We start from the raw sequence: 8548 nt of genomic DNA, 5'->3' as shown, positions 1-8548 counted from the left end.
TCACCCTCTACCAGGTCCTCCTCCACCTCAGCCTCGTCCGCGCCCCTGAAATCATATTCGTGACATCCCTGCATTCTAGTCAAGGGGCCACATTTTAGCCTGAACCATGCAGGTAGGAGTTCTATCCATCATCAGTTCATATCTTTGCAAGTATGCTCATCATGTCCTACCGACCTACAAAAGTTGCAAAATAGCTATTGCGGTGCTTGTACATACTTCTGTAGAAAGTGACAGTTATTTGTGGCATGTTTTTTGGCTACCTGACAGATTGCGCACCATAATGCAGGCCCTGTGCTAGGTCCTGCTTGAGCTTTCATCCTTAAAGGCATTGGTCTTCTTCCTAGAATGTAATTTGCAAAGACCGAGAAATGGTATTTGTCATGACCCTAACTCTTGCATTTCAAGCGGCATACCTCCTCACGTACCTTTGGCCAAACTGTCCTGTCCTACTTCAGACTTTGCATCTCAAGGCACAGATGCTTAAGCTCCGCATGGATCTGCTGAATGCCTAGATTAGGATCTTGCATCTGATTCTCATGTAGTCTCATGGAAATCTCTAAGGCCTCTGGCTGAGTTGTTATCTTCTACTATGACAACGCACTCCTTAAGTGTGGTAGTACCGAAGCCACAAACCACTCACGATGTTGTCCATCTACCAAATTCATGTTCACTTCACAGATTGTACACTTCAGCCTCTGATCTAGTTCCCAAGGCGTCTCTCCTGGTTGTATCACGATCTCTTTGAATCCCACAATCGGCTGTGCCTCAGATTTAGGTCTGGTAAATTCCTTATTTAATGCTACCTGGATGTTTTCTAATCTACCATCTGGGTTATCATTAGAGTACTTAATATACCAGGTTAGCGGGCGATCTTGCAAAGCACTAACCTGTGTCGCCTTCTTTATTTGATCATCTTTAACACCTTGAGCTTCCCATACAGCCCTCACAACAAACCAGAATTGGTTCGGGTCCTCATTTCCCAAGCCTTTGAACAAAGGCAACTTCACTATATTTGCCATACTAAACCGTGGTGGAAGTGGAGGTGGTACAGGTGAAGTTGGAGGCAACGGTGGTGAAGTCAGAGGTGGTGTGGGTGGAGGTGGTATTCACGGGAATCCTTGTCTTATTAACTGAATAGCACTTTGCGAAGAAACCTCCACTATCCCTTCTTCGTCTCTTCGTGGAGGTGAAATCAAAGGGCTATACTCTGGACCCTTTTTTCCTTCATTCCTGTAAGCTTTTCTGCTTCAAATAGTCCCAAACATCAAGGTGGATGCATAACCCATTTTTCAAACAACAACATTTTAATCCAAGTATTCAAAGATTTTACATACTTACCTCACGGTCATTTGAAAAAGTGTCGCTCTGCCTTGCTATAGTTGTCTGAGGTGTCGACCACAAATTTAGTCACAAATCCTCCTATGACATGATCGAGTCAATGATTGATAGTGCAGGTGATCTTATCCTCCGATGCTTCCAACCATCGCACAAGATTTGGCATCCACACAATAGGATTTTCAAGTTTCCACCTTCCTTGGCTATCTGCTAGCTTCGTGATCCACTCGTGTAGCTTAATAAGGAAAGAGAAGAAAAAGATCTTGTGGATCTCTGTATACAGGTATCAGTCCAACCACTGTTCCTTTGTTAGTCGCAGGTTTCTGTTCTCCTGTGCCGCGAATTCGTGGATATTTCTATCCAACCAGTCTCCAATCTCCTTCTTAGTTGGATTCCAGTGATACGACATCACACATCTCTTATGCAGATTCCTATCCCGGCAACGAAACCATTTGTTAGCTTGAGGGGTCCTTACCGAGGTTCAACATTAATTAGCCAAACAAATCCCTACACTACTAGCCCTTTTGGCATCATCCCACGGATCACAGACTGAAGTCTCACCCAAAGAATTATGGGGGGATGTTGGAACCAAGTTTCCACACCCTAAGATGGTTGTGATGCCGTTGATCTCTTCTATTCCTGCCTTTGCTTAGGTGATCTCACTCTAGGGCTTGTAAGAAAAACCCTCTATTTCAACTTTCAATACCTTCGCAAAAGTATATGATCAGCCTTCCCGTAACCCTAACCTAGGGCTCAGGTAGCTGCACGCCGTGCAGATTCCTCAATTACCCTAAGTGATTTGCTTATTTTTCCGAATACTTAAGTTTATCACCGCTTAATCAGATATCCATAATTGCGTTTAATTATTCAATGTAATTGTGTTCATTCACGCAACATAGAAACATAACAAAGGAAATTCATACACAAAATATCCAAACCTATCAACAGAACAAATACATAGGAATTGTAGAATAACTCCTTTTATTAATATCTTCCAAGTGTTACAAACTTTGGTTACCCTGCGCACATAGCTGCAGGGGTCTGTGCACTCAGTTGCAGACTTCTACCCTAGACCTCTGTGCACTCAACCGCAGAGCCTTTACCTACGCTAAAACCCAAGACTTAGACTTCTTGCTCTAAATCTATGACTCTCTTACTCCTTCGATGCCTCTAACCACTTAGAGCTTATCTCTTTTTATACAATCCCATGGTCCGTAGACCATGGGTATATCTATTACAACCGACTTTACTTTACAAAACTAAGAGTGGACAACCCTTTGTGACACATAATACCTTCACGCTCTGCGACCACATAACGTGGAGTCTTTACAATAATATTACAAAAACTTGACTTAAACATGGGGTTTTATCCCCAAAACTTCCCTTGGGGGATCCTGCTCCCAACATGTCTGCAAAAGCCAGAGGAAATCTAATGAATGCCTGCATGGAATAGAGGCCCATTTGGAGCACAGTGACTTTCATATGCATGAGCGACAGTGTCCTCCAGTAGTCCAGACTATGCATCCTCCCCATTCGCCACTTTGATATCCAGTCGATCCGTTGTTTTCTCATTTTTAGCATTTTTTGGTATGTATGGATTCTTAACACATCGGAAATCAAGGGAAAATTGCAAAATCATGTGCATTACATTCCGACTCTCCTTGCCAACAAATATGGTGAGAGTGAGGCAGGAAGAGCCATTGAAAGTCAATATGTATTTAACCTTTTCATGATAATATAATATAATCTTTTTGATCAATAATATTTTATAGAAACCCTAATCCAAAATAAACATGTCTATCAACGTAAAAATGATTTATTAATTATCACTTAAGTTCATTCACATTATAAAACCCGACATTATATTAAGATATAAATAAACTTAAAAAACCTATTCAAATTAAATTCCTATAAAATTATTTTTTATTCTCAAGACATGTCTATGAAAATTTAATAAAATAAAATAGAAAAATAAGTTAATATTTGATTTTTAGAAATATTATAATATTAGGCATTTCCAGATTACTGACATTAAATTTTTTTATGGTCGACATTTTGAGTAACTGTGGCTCACCTTGAGGACAAATATACGAAATTTGATGGATCGTTGAGAGATAAATAGGTAAGACATGCAGGATTAGTTCAAACTCATATCTTTGTCTAGAAAATGAACTAGACTTGTTGGCTCAAATGTCAACAATGAAAAAAGTGAAAAAGTTTAATGTGAGTAATCGATAAATACGACATAATTACATTTTACAACAATTAAAAAATAAACATTATTGTATAAAATTATATATTTCTCATATAATATATATCTTTAAAAGAAAATGAAAAATAATTAATTTAACATCATGTTTAATAAATAATCATATTTTAATTTTAACTAGCAATTGCACCAAATGTTGCAAAGGAAACGTCGTAAGGCATAAATTCGAGAAGAATCAGGATCACTCAATATTAAAATTAGTAAACAAATTGTCATTCAAAGATAGAAGATAAAGAAAAATAACTTATCTCACTTGATCAAAAGCTTATAGTCTTTTACCACTTGCTCTTAAGGTGATTATATGCAGCATGATGAATGGGTGAATTTTGATGGATTGAGAATGGTTGCAAATGTTTATACTTTATTCCATGATTTCTCAAGCCAACTCAGTTGTATTTTAGACATAGATTCTTGCTCAATAGTATCCTCAATTTATTTTCATCATTTATATTGATATTATTGTAATCTAATTCAGGTTTTATATGCTTTTTGGTATAGGTTTGAGTTTTTAGCGTTTCATCTTTTAGATTAATATTACAAATCATCAAAATTCTCCTAATTTTAATTATAATAAAATAAAGAGCTAAAGATTTTGAATGTTACTCATGAAAAATAAATGAATGGTTTGAAACTCTGAGTTAATTATTTGAGTAGTTGTTAATTACTTTTACTAAGATGCTTCCTTGGTACCTCAATGGCCTTCTTGTAAATAATTGAATCTGGTGGAACCTAAGATGGACTACCTTGAAACATGTGCAACCAATCCAAAACTATAAAAAGGAATAGCTATCAGGATCTTCTACAACATCCTGCTTTTGTAGCATCAAATATCAATATAGTACCAGAAGGAACACAGTGAATAAAGGTTGTAGATGAATAAGCTACGTAAAGGAATTAGAGTGCAACTCAGATTCACTTACCTTGAAGGGCTACCAAGTGATGCAATAGCTAATTCAAATGAATTTTTTTTGTTAGATGGATGGTGTCTAACTAGAGAGTTTCCTGGTGAAGAAATTGTTTTTGTCCGTTTCCATGTGGTTGCGACCTTTTTTGGATTACTATTATTTTGAATGTGATACCCTAAGTACCCACAAAATTTTGAGAATCATAATGAACATAAAATTTGCTATCACATGTTGTTGTATGCTTTCTTCTAGATATTTGTATATCCCTTTAAATGGTCCCATTTTCCAATCTCTCTCAAAGGATGCAAATTCAGTTTCTTACATAAAAAACAAAGCTTATAAAATCCGTAATAACAACAACACAATTAAGGTTCTCAACATAAATAAAAATCCATTCATACTGAGGACCTAGAAGAGTTTTCTTATAAAAGCGATCACTAATTTTTCCATATTCCTTCTATTCATTTAAAATCATCTAAAAATGGAACTTACAATTATAGACCATTCAAACCAACCCTTTAATGACACATTGTAATAAATATCAAAATCCTCCCTCTCTTACTTGTAACAACCAAGGAGAAGTGATATTAATATTACATATATCAACAAATTTATATACCAAGCAGTCAATGCCCTTAACGATACACGATTATACTGTAGTAAATACTAAAAATATAAGGAAGTGCCAATCCATAAAAAATTATCATTACCATTAATGGGAAATAATGACACTACAAAAATGAAGTGGTGTATAAATGGACAACCAAGTAGATTTACCTATCAATCGACGCTTTCTGATGCAATAAAATAATTTAGAAAGATGACGAACAACTTAAAACAAAAATAAGTACAAATTATTCTAATGTGGAAATAATAGTAAGAATTGCCTATGTAGTCAACCAACGATAATAATCTCTTTGGTGTAATGATCATCCAAAGCAAAGTAAAAGATAAAAGTTCTATGTAAATATCATTGAACATTTATTTTTTATGCTTAACATGTAACTAATTATGTTGATAGACATTTTATTTTGAGGTTCTTATTGGTGACATTGTTGATATTTTTCGTCCTCAAAAACTAGCATGGATCTCAACAGTGCCCATGTACAAGAGCTCACTTTCACAAAGGATTATCATTTAATTTTTCTCATACTACATCTACCGGAACAAGGGATAAGGGTTATCCTTACATTCAGATTGTTGTGGAAGTAGCTCAATAGGAAAAGCATAGAGCTCTCGAGCAATTCAAATGATGGAAATCATGGCAGGGTTATTCATGGGAGAAACTTCAGTTCCTTCATCTTCATCATCACTAGCAAAACCTGGAGGGGAAATTTTACAAGGCACATTCTCAGTCTCTCTAGAACCCAATTTCTTATACAAATGATTTCAAAGACCATTTTCCTTCCTCTTCCTCTGTGCATACCATCAAGTTATTTTGGTTCATAGTTTGGGCAGCTTGGGTAAAATTTGAGAGAAAAAAAATCCCATGTGAATATTGGCAATATTGGCCACGTTGATCATGGAAAACCAGCCTGATCTACCCTCACTATGGCCTTGGGCTCCATGGGCACCAATGCCCCTAAAAAATATGATGAAACTGACACGACACTCAAAGAGAGGGCTAGTGGTGTTACAATCAACACTACTACTATCGAATACGAGACCATGAACATACATGATTCCCATGTGGATTTCATTGGTTATGATGATTTTGTGAAGAATATGATTACTGGGGATCCTCAAATGGATGGCGCAATCCTAGCTGTGGTAGGAGCGGATGACCCTATGCTATAGATGAATGAGGAAATCCTGTTGGCCAAGCAGGTGGGTGTGCCCAACTTGGTGGTGATCTTGAAAAAACAAGATCAGGTTGATGACAAGGAGTTGCTTCAGTTGGTTGAGCTTGAGGTAAGGGTGCACTTGATTTCTTATGGGTTTTTAGGGGATGATGTGTCGATTGTTTCAAGGTCAACACTCCTTGCTTTGGAGGATTTGATGGAAAATCCAAACATCAAGTGAGGTGAGAATAGGTGGCTGGATAAGATTTATGATCTCATGGATGGAGGGGATGAATATATTCCAATTCCATAGAGGCAGAATGAGCTTCCTTTTGTTAGGTACCTATACTACTAGGGTAACCCCTTATTATTTAACATTTGGTATCAGAGGATGTGTCCAATGAATGGAAGATTATCTTTAGAAGAACAAAAAAAATGTGTCACAAATATGTTGGGCTATGACTTTGAAATCATCTACAAAAAGGGAAGAAAAATGTTGTTGGATATGCACACTCAAGAAAGGATGAGGATGTGGAAGCATTGTTTTGTGCTATTTCTATTATCCAACAAGATTGGATAAACAAAGGGATGAATGGAAGAAGGACGAAGAAGTGTGGCCACTCATTCAAAAGTTGCAGAAGATCCCAGTTCAAACAATATTGCCAGAACTTGATGAGGAATGAAAAATCATATTGGAGCTTGGAGTAGTCACAGAAACAAGAACCTGAAAACTACAAAATCAATCAATTTCATAGTATCTCATCAAGTGGAAGAGCTTATCCATTGAAGATTCCACGGGAGGACAAGAATTTTATACAGAAGCATCAAGAACTACTCAAGCATTGAAGATAAAACTTTTTGAAGGAGACCGGCATGTTAGGTCCCTATGCTACTAGGGTAACCCCTTATTGTTATTAGTACAACCCGCTTATTATATTGATGTGTCCATGTAATCCCCATATTGTTATTATTGTGCCCCATAGAAGCCCACTATTCTTATTATTGTGGCCTTACATTATTATTGTTATGTCGTATCTGATTATATTATGACCCCTTAGACTCCTATATATAGAAAGGAGGTCTTTTCATTTGTATCATTCAAGAATTTTTCATTTTTGTAAGGTAAAGGACGTTTCCCCCTCAAAGACGCTTATTTCTAAGGCGTTCATCTATCTTTTTTCTATCTTTTTGTGAGCTAGTTTCATAGCACCTTTCTTGATGGTTGTAGAGGATGTTTTTTCTATCACTAGTCGTGGTACTATTGCAACTGGATGAGTTGAGAGAGGGTCTATTAAGGTTGGCGAGTCTGTGGAGATTGTTGGATTGAGGGAAATGAGGGTGACTACTATGACTAGGATTGATATGTTTAAAAAGGTGTTGGATGAGTCATTTTAAGGGGAGAATGTGGGTATGCTTCTCAGAGGTATTCATAAGTTCGATATAGAGATGGGAATGTTTTTTCCAAAGTCTAGGAGTATAAATCATCATTCGAAGTTTTCAACAATTGTATATGTGCTCAAGAAAGAAGCATTCTACATTTTTCCTTAGGTGCAGACCCTAGTTTTACATCATAAATAATGATGTCATTGGAAAGGTGACTACCATAGTGAATGAGAAGGATGAGGATTCAAAGATGGTAATTCCTGGGGACCGTGTTCAGATGGTTGTTGAATTGATAAATTTGGTGGCATGTGAGCAAGGTATGAGATTTGTCATTAGGGAGGGGCACAAGACTATCAATGTTGGTGTTATTCAATCCATCATTAAGTAGGCAAAGAAATGTCAGATCATTGGCTACTTGAAAATTTATTGCACTTTTGTTGTTATTTGAGTCCATACTTTCTTTTTTCTTAAGTACAACATTATGCTTGGAGGTAGTGGTGACCGATTTTGTCACATTGACTATTTCTCCACATTCATATATAGCTTTTTTGTAATGATTTTAAAGAAGAACTCACGACTTGTGTTAAATGGTTTTTTTTCCACCAAACAAAGTGCTACATTGTAAGAGTGATAAGGCCATGCCAAAGTTCTCTTTGAAGTCATTTTGGATGCAAGGAGTTACATATACTGATGACTTTGCTTCATAATATGCAGATGTGTTGTCCTAGACTAGCTTGGATTGGTTAGTCATGGTGTGATTGATGTTTCTATGTTTTCATGTAAATTGTGAGCATATGTTTAGTTATAGGCTATTTTTCACTTGTTTTTTTTAAATTTTAATAGATTGAATTAGCCACTCTATTCAATTCTATGTT

General features: G+C 36.5%; 1 pseudogene; it reads left to right on the top strand.

Annotated features, from left to right (window-relative positions):
- Positions 1-5770: 5770 nt before the first annotated feature.
- Positions 5771-8061, top strand: LOC149177031 (elongation factor Tu, chloroplastic-like; annotated as a pseudogene).
- Positions 8062-8548: the final 487 nt, after the last annotated feature.

Source organism: Pinus tabuliformis, chromosome 4_1 (genome assembly GCF_031772625.1).
Source record: "Pinus tabuliformis cultivar Carrire ecotype Pingquan chromosome 4_1, CPIR1, whole genome shotgun sequence".
NCBI classification, from domain to species: Eukaryota; Viridiplantae; Streptophyta; class Pinopsida; order Pinales; family Pinaceae; genus Pinus; species Pinus tabuliformis.
This window is presented reverse-complemented; position numbering and strand designations above follow the sequence as displayed.